Below are 13,013 nucleotides of genomic sequence, written 5' to 3'. Positions count from 1 at the left end.
TAAAAATAAATTTTAAAAAGAATAAAATGAAATGAGAAAAGGTCGTCTTCTAAAACTATATAAATATTACATATATGAATAACGAAATGGTAATAAATACACATCTATCCACACTTATTTTACGTGCAGATGGATTAAATGCTGCCATCAAAAGACATACAGTGGCTTAAGGATAACAAAACAAGACCCTTCCATGTGCCACCTTGAGATCAAAGACTCACACAGACTGAAAGTAAAGGGATGGAAAAATGTCATACATGAAAATGGAAACAAAGGAAAGACAAAAATAGCTGTGGTAGCAGTACTTATTCCAGAAAAAATAGACTTTAAATCAAAGGCTGTAACAAGAGACAAAAAGGACCCAGCACCTGCACTTCTGAGTATCCAAAGAAACCTGGATGTTCCTTGCAGCATTATTTACAATAGTCAAGATATGGAAGCAACCTGAGTGTCCATCAATAGATGAGTGGAGGAAGAAGAGGTGCAGACATACAGTGGAATATGATTCAGCCACCAAAAAGAATTAGATCTTGCACCACCACAACACGGATGGTCCTAGAGGGTGTTATCCTGAGTGCAATAAGATGGACAGAGAAAGACAAATGCCAGATGATTTCACTTCTTTGTGAAATCTAAGAAACAAAATAAGCAACAAGCAAAAAAGAAAGACTCATAAATGCAGAGAACACTTTAATAGCTGTGAGATTAGAAAGTTTGTGGGGAAGAGTGAGAAAAGTGAAGGGATTTAGGGATTAGGAAGTAGAAATTGGTAGCTGCAGAATAGTTGTGGGGAGGTAAAGTACAGCCCAGGAAATACAGTCAATAATTCTGTAGTAACTATGTATGGTGCCAGATGGGGACTAGATTTATTGATGTGATCTCTTTGTAAGTTGTACAAATATCTAATCATGGGGTTACACACCTGAAATTATACAACAATTTCATTGTACAACATGAAATTAGACATCAACTCTACTTGTAAAATAAAAGGAAATAAATTATATAGTTAAAAGAAAGTGAATAAGGAAGAATTTTTCTGTTTTTTGTGATTTCACTTAAAATGATAATGAACTCTATATCAGATAAGAACAGCAGTACTAATTTTAAGTGCAACACATTTTTCTCCTGTTTTTTTTTTTTGTTGTTAGTGACACCTGTTTTAATACTTGTGGCCTGATGTCACTATGGAATCTGTCTCTCAGGTCTGTTCTCTGCCAACACTTGGTTTGCGTAGGAAGAGATTTTGGTGGTGTCATGACCCACTCCGTGGCAAAGGTCAGCATGTATTTCTGTTACCACAACACAATCAACCATGGCCCGTGGTGAAACACACCTGCTCTCATCAAACTCTCTTTATTCAGCACCTATTCACAAGCGGTTGGATTTTGTAGCTATAACCGTTAGAACTGACCATCTTCGTCTGGTATGTACTCATTCTTATTTTCCTCCCTCCTAAGGCAGATGTAAAAGCTGCTCCTTCTTCCATTTAGGTCAGGAATACACTTTACTTCAGCTCAAGTCCTGGCACCAGGAACAACATTGGTGGTTCTCAAGTGAATCTGAATCACACAGAGGATTTGGTAAAACACAGACTCCAGGCCCCATTCACAGAGTTTTTGATCCAGTAGATCTTGCATAGGACTTGAGACTTTTTATTAATAAGAGCTTCCCCAGTGATGCCTGTCCTGCTTCCTGGGGAGCAACCATCGAGGCACAGCATGTTTTACAGCAGAGCATCAGCCCTGCTGAAGTATCCTCTGAGCACCTCATTTCCTGAGGCAAAAACTCTGAGATTTGTCTTTGACTTGGAGAAATGCTGATATATCGTTTTATATTTGAGTTTTCTTTACTGAGCATTCTGAATCTGAACCTTTTTCTTTCTAAAAAGTGATAGGTTTCATTTTCTCCCCAAATGTTTTTTCTCCCCCTTTCTTTTGCATGCAGCCTTCTCTACTCTTCATTTGGTTTCCTCCCTACCACTCTTGCATTGGCTTCCCCGGAGACCCTTAGATGAAGACTTAGGTGAAAGCGATTTGCCAGGATGCCTCCCAGGTAAATCCAGTGAGAATTCAGAAGTGAGACCCTAGGAGGCTGAGAAAGTGTGCATGGAAGCACCATGTGACAACCATCAGTGACAGACCACACACCCGGTGCTGGTTCCATGAGATCATAAGGGATTTTCAGCCAAGAGTTTGTGATGCTGAGAGAAACGGCTGAACCTGAGCACAATGCTGAATTTGCTGCTAGTTCTGAGTGGTTTAAATAGATATTGAGGCTCAGCACCCCTCCCAGGGATCCTGGAATTGGCAAGTGAGGAAGAGTGAGCTGGGGAGGAGGGAAGTCCAGGAGGCTGCCCCTGCACATACATAAACTAAAACTATACTAAACCAAAGGAAAGTAAGTTTAAAAAGCATTTCCTTAAGATTATTATGTACCCTAACATGATCTCTTCACAGACTGGAGCATTGCCTTTTGGTAAAACTGATTAGTCCTGAAAGAGAGAACTGGATCCGAAGGATAGGAGCTGCCTAGTGATACTGACCACTGTAACACGAGAAGAGTGAAGTGCTCTTGCTGACCTCTCTGGCCAAAGCACCTCTGTGTTCTATCAGCATAGGACACTTTCACTTTCAAGAAAAGAGCCAAGGATCACAAAACAGTTTTTGAAACTTTGAACGTGGAAGGAGACTTAGGTGGAACAAAGAATGTTGTGAGGCAGTTGCTGTACCACCCAGTTCTGTTCGGGTTGTGGGTACCTGTAACATATATGCTTGGGGGTGGGGGAGATGTTTCTAGATTTTTGAAAAATCCTGCAAATGATAACTTCAGATGATCATTCTCACATTTTCTGCCCCTGCTGGTTGAAAAGTACAACTTCAGACAAGGTTATTTCACACTGTGGGTCACAATTTGAAAGTGGACCATGGCAGGAACTCCATAAGGCAGAACTCTTGGGAAAATCCCAGGAACATCAGCAACAAGGAGACGGCTGCAGCTGTGAACTTGACCATCGGACCCCAGAGAAGCACCGGCATAATCTTGGAGGTGAGCTCTTATGGTAAAGCAGTGTGGCACCTGTGAGCATGTGCTATGCAGTTGTGTGTGCAAGTGACATTATATTGCTGAATGTGCACATGCAGACCAACCTGGGTGGCCAGAGTGAGGACAACAGTATCAGGCAGCTGTCCCTGACAGGCTGTCTGCAGTTCCAGCCTTGGGATTGTCTAGGAAAGGAGCAAAAATTATCTAAGTAACATCCAAGAATATGGGCCAGGACATTAGTGGCAGGGTTTATTGTGTATAGGACTCAACTGGTGGTCAGGCCAGGCTGCTTTCTACAAGTAGGTGGAGCCCTGTGGCTTTCTACTGCCCTCTCATTAATGAGGTGTTTTCAGGGGGAGACTGGGGATGAGGTGGGAAGGGGTGCTGTGAGGCTGCCCATTTACTTGATGTTGAATGTCATATGAGTTTACTTAAATGCATCAGAGGTCTTAATTTTGTTGTGTGCGTGGCACTGGACATCTAGAACTTGACCGGGACAGTTACCGTAGTGAGGTCTTTATCTTCATGACAGAAGAGCAAGAAGTCTGTCTGTGTGTGTTGCAGCAACTCCTCTGAGGATCGGATGTGAGGTAATACAGCATCTTATACAGCTTTCACAAAATATAAAAGAATATTACGGTGCTTTTCTGTTAAGGAACCTTAGATTAGGGTTTGGAAAAAAGCAGGTAACAAATTAAGGGCTTTACAACATAGTCGATTTCCTATCGGAGTTCAGAATTTAGTAACTTGGGGACTAGTCAAGAATGCTCTCATGCCTGATTTATGCCCTCAAACTGCTTGTCTTTTGGTATTAACTTTTCCTTTCTCCCACATGCGTTTTGCCAAAATATTTTAATCTCATTATTACAATTGTGTTTGAGACCCCAACAATTCTCTAGAAATGTTGAAAAATGCATGAATTGGTAGAGGAAAGATCATGAACTTTGAAAATTGAAGACATAGAGTGCCATAGAAGGCATTTCTTTTCTTTTGCTCTTTTGGTATCTAGGAATCTTTTCCTGTTAAAAAAATCATTTTATTGTTGTCCAATTATAGTTGTCTGCATTTATTCCCCACCACCACAGCCAAACCTCCCTTCTTCTCTTGCTTCCACGCCCCCCCCCCACTTGGTTTTGTCCTTTTGTGTTCTTTATAGTTGCTCCTGAAAAACCTTCCCCTATTTCCCCATTAATCCCTTCCACCTCTCTCTGCTTACTGTCAGATTGTTCTTAATTTCAATGTATCTGTTTATATGTTGCTTGTAGGGGACCGGCTAGGTATGGCCTGGCAAATGTGACTCAGCTCTGTATGGAAAACCTATAGAAGCAAAGTGGTGGGCAGGAACCAGACCTTCAAACTGAGTTTTCCTGTGGGAATCAGGCCTAGAAAATGCATACGAATTTTTATTGCTTGCTCTTGCTAAAACTCCGTCACCTTGGTCTAAAACAACAAATGTGTATTGTCTATCTTCAAGGTAATTTCCAAAGCCTGTGTGAGTTCTCCCAAGGACAGAGCTAATCAGCTCATCACCATTTTCCTCTGCATGTTATTTTCATTTACTTGATTGTACCTAAAATGTAGACAATAATATTCTATGTAATAGATAATAAATTGTTCTCTGATGTAATACCCCAGGAAAACAATAAAAGCCTGTCTAGGCAAGGGTTGAGGCACTCCCCTCTTGAGGGAGTGGCCGAAGCACCTATAGGCAGTCTCCCCTTGGACAGTAGTTGTGCTGTTCCTTTTTCTCCACAGGTTGTTGTCGCCTGTGCATTCATTCTCACCATCAGCCACAACAGGTGGACTCTCCTGGACAGGGTTCACCACATCTGGAGCTGAGGAAAAGGGACGCAAAGGCTATCAGCCATTGTGGTCAACACACCAATGTGGGTGGAATGAGTGCAAGAGCCCAGGTAAGGGCTGACGACCCCAAGTGCTTTTCAGAGGGTGTAGGTTGTGTTGTATTTTAGAGAAAAAGGGTATCTTTCCAAGGTCGCCGTCTCTTGCGACCACACTTTCTTTAGTAAGCAGAAGCCTTGCTCTCTCTCTCTCTGGCAATCAGGACATCCTGTGTGCACAGGTCGAGCATTTAAAAGCTATAAGGGTGCTCACCGCACACAGTCATCTGTGACAGTATGAATTGGAGGTGTGCCAGGAAAGAACACTAGGTTTCCTGCCAATTGCAAGCAAAAGCCCACACAATGAGAGGCACACTGTAAAAAACACTCATAAGCCCACCCCTGTGGCACAATCCCCAATTAGGTTTTGGGCTTGGGAGAGAGAGAAATGAACTTTCCTTTCAATTAGCTTGTATCTTTTTTTTAACAAGCGTCTCTGCTCATTCTTTCTTTAAAAGCTGCTTTTTGCAGCCCTTTTCATTCTGCCTCTTCTTTTTGCCTGCCTCTAATCAGAAAAGCAGAGAGTAAATGAGTGTTTCAGTTTCAACCAGACTCCAAAGATTGCTTTGAGAACTCAGAGTTAGTTAACAGGGTTGTTTACGAGTGTCTCAGCTGGGGCACCAAAGATAAGAGGCATGCCTCCCTCTGGCCTAAGATCTCAGGCCTTCCTACTTGAGTAGGGACCTTGCAGGGGCGTCTGGGTCAAGCCCTGAGATGTGGAGGGGTCTCATAGGGAATTCCAATGACAGTAATTTAACTCTCCACTTGGTCAGGGAGCACAATATAAAGGTTGGTCACCTGGCACTTCGAGGCCCCCCTCGAGGTCTTAGACATGTGGGAAAAACCTGAAACCCATAAGCAGGCTTAGGGTACCCTGGATAGCAGGCAGCTCTCCCTGACAGTTTTCACCAACAGTACATTTCTGACCCACCACACTATACTCCCTAATAGCTAATTAGCTAGGGTTTAGTACAGGCTGCAGAATTTGTAACAGCAAAAATCAAAGTAAAAACAACAACAAAAAAGAAACCTTTTAACAACAAGAATGGGCTCTCATTTGTCTGAAGAGCAAGAATTCTATCTGCGTGTGTTGCAGCAACTCTTCCGAGGATCGGATGTGAGGTAAAAGAACAACATCTTATACAGCTTTTACAAACTACAAAAGAATATTACGGCGCTTTTCCTGACAAAGGAACCTTAGATATTAGGGTTTGGGAAAAAGCAAGTAACACATTAAAGGCTTTACAGGATAGTGGATTTCCTATTGGAGTTCAGAACTTAGTAACCTGGGGACTAGTCGAGACTGCTCTCACACCTGTACGGACTAAGAAAAAGGAGTTAGCTATAGAGGAAGATACGGAGTTTGGTTCAGATGAGGAAGTTGTATATGATGCGGCAGAGGAACAGGCTACCAAAGTCCTACCTACAGCTCCGCCAGAGAACCTGTTTGATAGTAGCCGCTCCTTATCTCAATTCTGGGAGCGTTCCTCCCCACAAGATCAGTCACCATCAAGCAAGCCAAAAAATTCAGATGAATACCCTGTTGGGTCTAGGAGACAATGCCTTCAGCAGGCAGCGGAGGAAGGTGATTTAGATGCCCTTTTGGCTTTACCCATTATAGTCAAGGGTCAAAGGAATGTCTATGAGCCCCTTCCCTTTTCTATTTATAAGGCTTTAAAAGAGTATTAAAGAAAATGGGCTTCAGTCTTTTTATACTAACGGACTATTTCAAGCCATTACTGACAGTTACAAAATGGCACCTTGTGACTGGACCGCCCTTGACAGGACTGTTTTGACCCAGGCTCAATATACTGTCTGGTGTGCAGAATACTCTCAAAGGGCCGGCATCCAAGCCGCTGAGAATGCAGAAATAAATAATCCTGTCACCCTCCCTTTGCTGCTTGGGTCTGATAATTTTGCTGCTGCTGCGGCTCAAGCTAGGCTTGATCCTCATGCTTTTGATCGGAGTGCTGGAATTGCTCTCAGGGCCATGAAAGCTGTGCCTGATGATTCAGGAGTTTATCAAGGCTTGCTGAGATTTGGCACACAGCACCATGAGGCCTCTCTCCTAGCTACTTCGATCAAGGGAGATGGAGATCTCAAATGTTATAATTGTGGAAAGACTGGACACCTGCACAAAGACTGTTTGTCTGCACCGAGAGGGGGAAAAGGTAATTACAAACCTCCCCAAGGATTGTCCACGTCGTGGCAGAGGCGGGCATTTGGCAAGAGAATGTCGCTCCAAATTTGATAAAAATAACCAACTGATTCAGGGGAACTTTCAGGGGAGCGCCCGCTCCAGCGCCCCCAACCCCAAACGGAACTTTCACAACAGCAACCAATATCAGAGAAATGCACAGTTTCCGACCTTCGTGCAGCCACCTTGGAAGCGCAGGGCTGGACTTGGTCACCTCGCATGAGCTCATTTTAAAGGAGCAGGATCAAAGAATTGTAGCTCCCACTGGTGTTTGGGGACCTCTACCCCTGGGAACAGTAGGTCTAATTTTAGGAAGATCCAGCATTACTACTGAAGGCATCTTTGTTCAACCAGGAGTTGTTGACTCAGTTTATAAAGGGGAAAATAAAATCATGCTCAAAGCATCTGGCTATCATATTATTCCTGCTCAGACGCACATTGCCCAGCTGCTCCTTCTCTTCTATGTAATCTAGAAGACTCAGAATGCAGTGAGGGGAGAGGAAGGCTTCGGCAGTACAGACTAATCAATCAGTCTTCTGGACAGAATCCATTAAGCTAAATAAGCCAATCCTACAAGTAGAAATAAAGAATAAAACTTTTCATGGGCTCATAGATAAATCAGTTTTGGTCTCCTGAATGGCCTTTAAAGACGGCGAAATGGCTGTTACAGGTGTTGGAGGAATTTCTCAACTTCAATTCAGTGTGCAGTCTCTTAGACGTTATGGGCCAGAGGGACAAGTAGTAAGAATTCGACCGTATGTTTTACCTATGCCCGTTAATATCTGGGGACGTGATCTCCTCAGTCAGTGGGGAATGCAAATCTCTCTCCTTCATTTTCCTTCAGTGGCCACTGCTCTTATAACTCCCCTACCACTTACTTGGCTCTCCAACAAACCAGTGTGGATCGATCAGTGGCCACTTAAAGGAGAGTGACTTAAACAATCCCACCTTTTAGTCAAACACCAGTAGAAGGTCATATTGAATAGGGTCATATTGAACCCTCTAATAGCCCGTGGAACACACCTATCTTAGTTATACTGAAGAAGTCTGGCAAATGGAGGCTTATTCATGACCTAAGGAAAATTAATGAATCCCTCCAGCTTATGGGCCCCATACAGCCAGGAGCCCCTGATCCAGCTTGTATTCCTAGAGACTGGTCGCTTTTAATCATCGATTTAAAAGACTGTTTTATCACAATTTCTTTAGCAGAAAAGGATTGAGAGTGGTTTGCATTTTCTCCCCCCTGTCATTAATAACTCTCAGCCTTTACAGAGATTTCGATGGAAAGTCTTATCTGAGGGAATGCTTAATAGTCCAACTATTTGTCAGCATTTTGTTCATACAGCAATTCAGCCAGTAAGGGATCAATTCCCTGATTCAATGATCTATCATTATATGGATGATATTTTAATTGCAGCTCCCTCACAAGATATGCTAGCAAAAACTACTTCCTTTCTTAAAAACTCTGTAGCCTCTGCTGGACCGATCATTGCTCCAGAGAAAACCCATCACTCAGAGCCCTGGAAATATATATCCTTTTCAACAGGATAATTCAGCCTCAAGTCCTTCAAATTAGTCCACCCAAGGATTTAGCTGTTAATCGCCTCCAACAACTCTTAGGAACAATTAATTGGGTGCGAACCAGCCTTGGAATACCCACTTACCAGTTGACTCATTTGTTTAGTATCCTTAAAGGAGACCCAGATCTCAATTCCCCTAAGGAATTGTCTTCTGAGGCCTTTCAAGAGTTAACTATAATAAATCAACATATTCAACAGGGACAACTAACCAGAATTAATCTACAACTCCCTGTCTGATTTTTCTCCTTTCCATCCTTAGGAAGTCCAGTAGGACTTACGGGACAACTGATGCCTCATTTAGCTATGATATAGTGGCTTTTTCTGTCTCATCAGCCACGACACACCATTGCTGCCTGTATAACTGCGTTGTGTCACCTCATAATAAAAGGACCTGAATGAACACAGCAGTTATTGCGATATGATCCTGACTTTACTCATATTCCCTTAACTCAGGTTTATTTACAGCAACTGACAACTCAGTCTTTAGAATTTCAGTGTGTCATAGCTGACTTCGTGGGAGGACTAGAAATTAATTTACCCTCAGACAGACTACTTCAATACATTCCGTTCCTGCAGATAAGACTAGCAGAAAAAAATCAGTCCATTACCAGTCACAGGAGCAAAAACTGTATTTCTTGGTGGATCTGGAAAAACCAGATGGGCTGCTGTTGCCTGGAAAGAAGGCAATGGCTGGAAAGACTTTGTGTCCTCAGGAAATTCCTCTACTCAGAGGCCTGAGCTTTTTGCTGTAATTATGGCCCTGTGGCAATGGCCTAAAGAAGCTTTAAATATAATTTGTGACTCTGAATATACTGTCTATACTACTCAACATTTAGATCAGGCATTAATTAAAACTTCAATTGACTCAAATCTACTTAACTTATTTCTGACTTGCAGTCTCTCCTTGACAAGCGAGAACACCCTCTCTTCATTACTCATATTCGATCTCACTCAGGCCTGCCTGGCCCCTTAGTGGATGGTAAAAATAAGGCAAATACCTTAGTTAGGGTCTTCGTTGCTTTTCAGTAAGCAGTAGCTTCTCACCAGTTTTTTCATCAAAACAGCCAGACCCTAAGGCACTTCAAAGATAATTTGATATTCCCCATTCTCAAGCAAAGCAAATTATAGGAGAATGCCCTGACTGTCAAGCCCTTACTAAGACACCTCTATCCACAGGAGTTAACCCTCAAGGACTAAGTTCTCAAATGATTTGGAAAATAGATGTCACTCATTACTCCCCCTTTGGAAAATTCAAATACATTCACATTTCTATTGATACTTACTCTGGTGCCCTACACGCATATGCTTTAACAGGAGAGTCTGCTAAAAATATGCAAGCCCATTGGCTGAAGCCTTCAGTCACGCAGGATGGCCTCAGCAAATTAAAGCTGACAGTGGCCCAGGATATCTTGCCCAGTCTACTCAAGCCTTTCTTCAGCGTTGGAATATCCAACATAAAACAGCAATACCTTATAATCCAACCAGTCAGGCAATTGTTGAATGGGCACATTATACCTTTAAAAATCTTCTTAAAAAACAAAAAAGGGGGAGTCAGGAGTCTACCCCCCAAACTTTGACTAAGTTAGCTATGTTTACCTATAATTTTCTAAACTGTGATGAATCACTCTGTACTCCAATTGAGACACATTTTGAGAAGAAAGGATACAAGTCATCTTATCCTCAGGTTTTATATAGAGATCCACAGGGAGATGATACTTGGCAGGGTCCTGTAGACCTCTTAACATGGGGAAGAGGGTATGCATGTGTTTCCATCCCTACAGGTCCTGTCTGGCTTCCAGCTAAAAGGGTGAGGCCTTATCATGAACAAAACCAACACCAAGCTCCACCACCTAGAGATGAAAGCCAATCAGCTGGCACACCAGATGGCCCAGCTGACATTCAGCAACCAGAAGGAACACAGACACCCACGACGTCACACACAGGTTTGTATTCACCAACAAAGGGGGTGCAGACCACCTCAATAATGGGGGCCGAGGCTCAGATGCCTCCAGTAGAGAGTAATAATCTTTCAGTGCCTCATAATGTTTCACTCAGACATGTCCCCACCACATGGGGGGACATTAAGACTTTTAATACTCAAGCTCAGAAAATTCTTGTTGAAACTAAAGTAGAAGACACCCCAGAAAATAGGCTTATTGCTTGCTTAGCAGTGTTGTCAGCCAATTCAGCTAAAACTTTGCTTTTAATTGCCATTATACTCTGCCTAGAGGGGGCAGGGCCTAGCTACTAAAAATAATTCCTCTCATATTTATTGGGCTCATATTACTGACCCACCAGTATCTAAGTTGCATACCTGGTGGGATGTTGAACCTCCCTTTTCCACTAAAGACACTCAGTGCACTGAAGGAGTATGGATGCCCCCTGATGGCCCAATAGAAGAAAATAAGCACTGGATGTCAGTGCCAAGAGATACTATTTATGTTGCTGAACACTTACCAGTTTGTTTTTTTGTTCTTACTGACACTTTGTGCTTACCTATAAGAGAAAAATTCTATGCTGCAAATAAGGAGCAGTACAGTGATTACTATCAGCTCTCTATGATAACCACGATTGGTCTATGTATCCAGAAAGTGATTTATCCCATACTCTCAATCCCCCTCCAGTTCCACCTTGTACTTTAGACAAAAGCCACAAAAACTCAGTCTCTTGGTCTTTGTGCAGAGGACCGAATGCTACTATTGCTTTTCTCCTCAAAAGTCCTTTTGTAGTGGAGAACTGGGGAGCTGATTGGAAAGTACTGGCTAATTTTGGCACAACAGTAGTTTCGGCTCTGCCTGAAATCCCACATACTAATATGTGGTGGGAGGGGCCCGGTACTGGGGCACCTATAATCAGAATTGTTTCTCCCCACCACACTAGCCCTTGGCATTACAACTCATGGAAAATGGGCTTGCCTTTTATTGCTAGAAAAGGCCTGTATAAATTTTTTTTTATACACTCACAGTTTATACCTCTCACCCTTACTTGTTTTTGGCTACTCCAAGGACAGCTCAAGTCTTTTATAATGAATCAGCAAAAATTTATTCTTTGCCTGTTCCTGCAGGCTCCATATATGCCAGCTGTCTTACTCATCTCAATATCACTCAGTTAAGCCTCAGTACAGTTTATATAGTTAGGAGACAAACGCAGATATGGGTGCCAGTTAATGTAACCAGAGAATGGGAAGATCCCCAGGGCATAATAGCATGTAATAATGCGCTGGGCTCTTTAAGAGTCCGACGGTTTGTTGGCACTTTGATTGCATTTATTGTTTTTGCTATAGTTGTCTTGGCTAGTGCGGCCAGCGGGTACTGTGGCCACTACTTGCGGCTACTGCTATTAGTGCTCAACTGGATTGGTGAACGCCAGGATGTGCTAGTGACCCGTCAGCAGCTGACCTGTGATCCTGGTTTCTCCAAACTGTGTGACACCCTACTACAATGAAACTCCAGCCGATACTCCTGGTGTGATATTCAACCTCACCTAAGAGGAGCTTTCTCTACTAATTTAAAGGGACAGATCAATAAATTGCAACTAGAGTTACACCAACAGTTAAAAAGGGCATTCAACACTTAACTAAGCAGGAGATTCTTCAAACCCATAATGATAATCTTGGCTCGTTAAACCCAAAGCACTGGTTTGATGGACTCAGTCTAAGGTTGTGAGTCACTGGAGCCACTGGTTGTTTACTGATTTTAAAAATGTTTTGCGCATTACTATACATTTACAGATTATTTGCCCAGGGTGGCAAAAGAGACCACCAAGTAGCAAGTCTTGTGGGATGTGTCACCCCAACAGCCTTAACAAAAAGAAAAAAAGTGTGTGTGTGTGGGAAGTATAAAGGACCGGTTTGTTTTGGCTTGGCAAATGTGACTCAGATGTGTATGGAAAATCTACAGATGCGAAGTGGCGGGCCGAGCCGGACCTTCAAACCGAGTTTTCCCATGGGAATCAGGCCTAGAAAATGCATACAGATTGTAATGGCTTGCTCTTGCTGAAACTCCATCATCCTGGTCTAAACCAACAAATGTGTATTGTCTATCTTCAAGGTAATTCCAAAGCCTGTGTGAATTTTCCCAAGGACAGAGCTAACAGCTCATTGCCATTTCCCTCTGCACGTTATTTTCATTTTCTTGATTGTACCTAAAATGTAGACAATAATATTCTGTGTAATAGATAATAAATCTTTCCCTGATGTAAGACCCCAGGGAAACAATAAAAGCCTGTCTAGGCAAGGGTCAAAGTGCTCCCCTCTTGAGAGGGTGGCTGCGGCATTCATACACACTGTCCCCTTTA

General features: G+C 42.7%; 1 long non-coding RNA gene across 1 annotated transcript; it reads left to right on the top strand.

Moving 5' to 3' along the window:
* Positions 1 to 2,737: 2,737 nt before the first annotated feature.
* LOC118991442 (uncharacterized) lies at positions 2,738 to 12,536 on the top strand. Its single transcript, XR_005067420.1, has 3 exons — positions 2,738 to 2,748; positions 3,065 to 3,066; positions 12,448 to 12,536. It is a non-coding gene; the product is annotated as an uncharacterized LOC118991442 (long non-coding RNA).
* Positions 12,537 to 13,013: the final 477 nt, after the last annotated feature.

This window comes from Sturnira hondurensis, unplaced genomic scaffold (genome assembly GCF_014824575.4).
Source record: "Sturnira hondurensis isolate 20B ecotype Veracruz unplaced genomic scaffold, ASM1482457v3 Scaffold0007552, whole genome shotgun sequence".
Lineage (NCBI taxonomy): Eukaryota > Metazoa > Chordata > Mammalia > Chiroptera > Phyllostomidae > Sturnira > Sturnira hondurensis.
The sequence above is the reverse complement of the archived record's forward strand: the minus strand, read 5'-3'. Positions and strand labels throughout refer to the sequence as shown.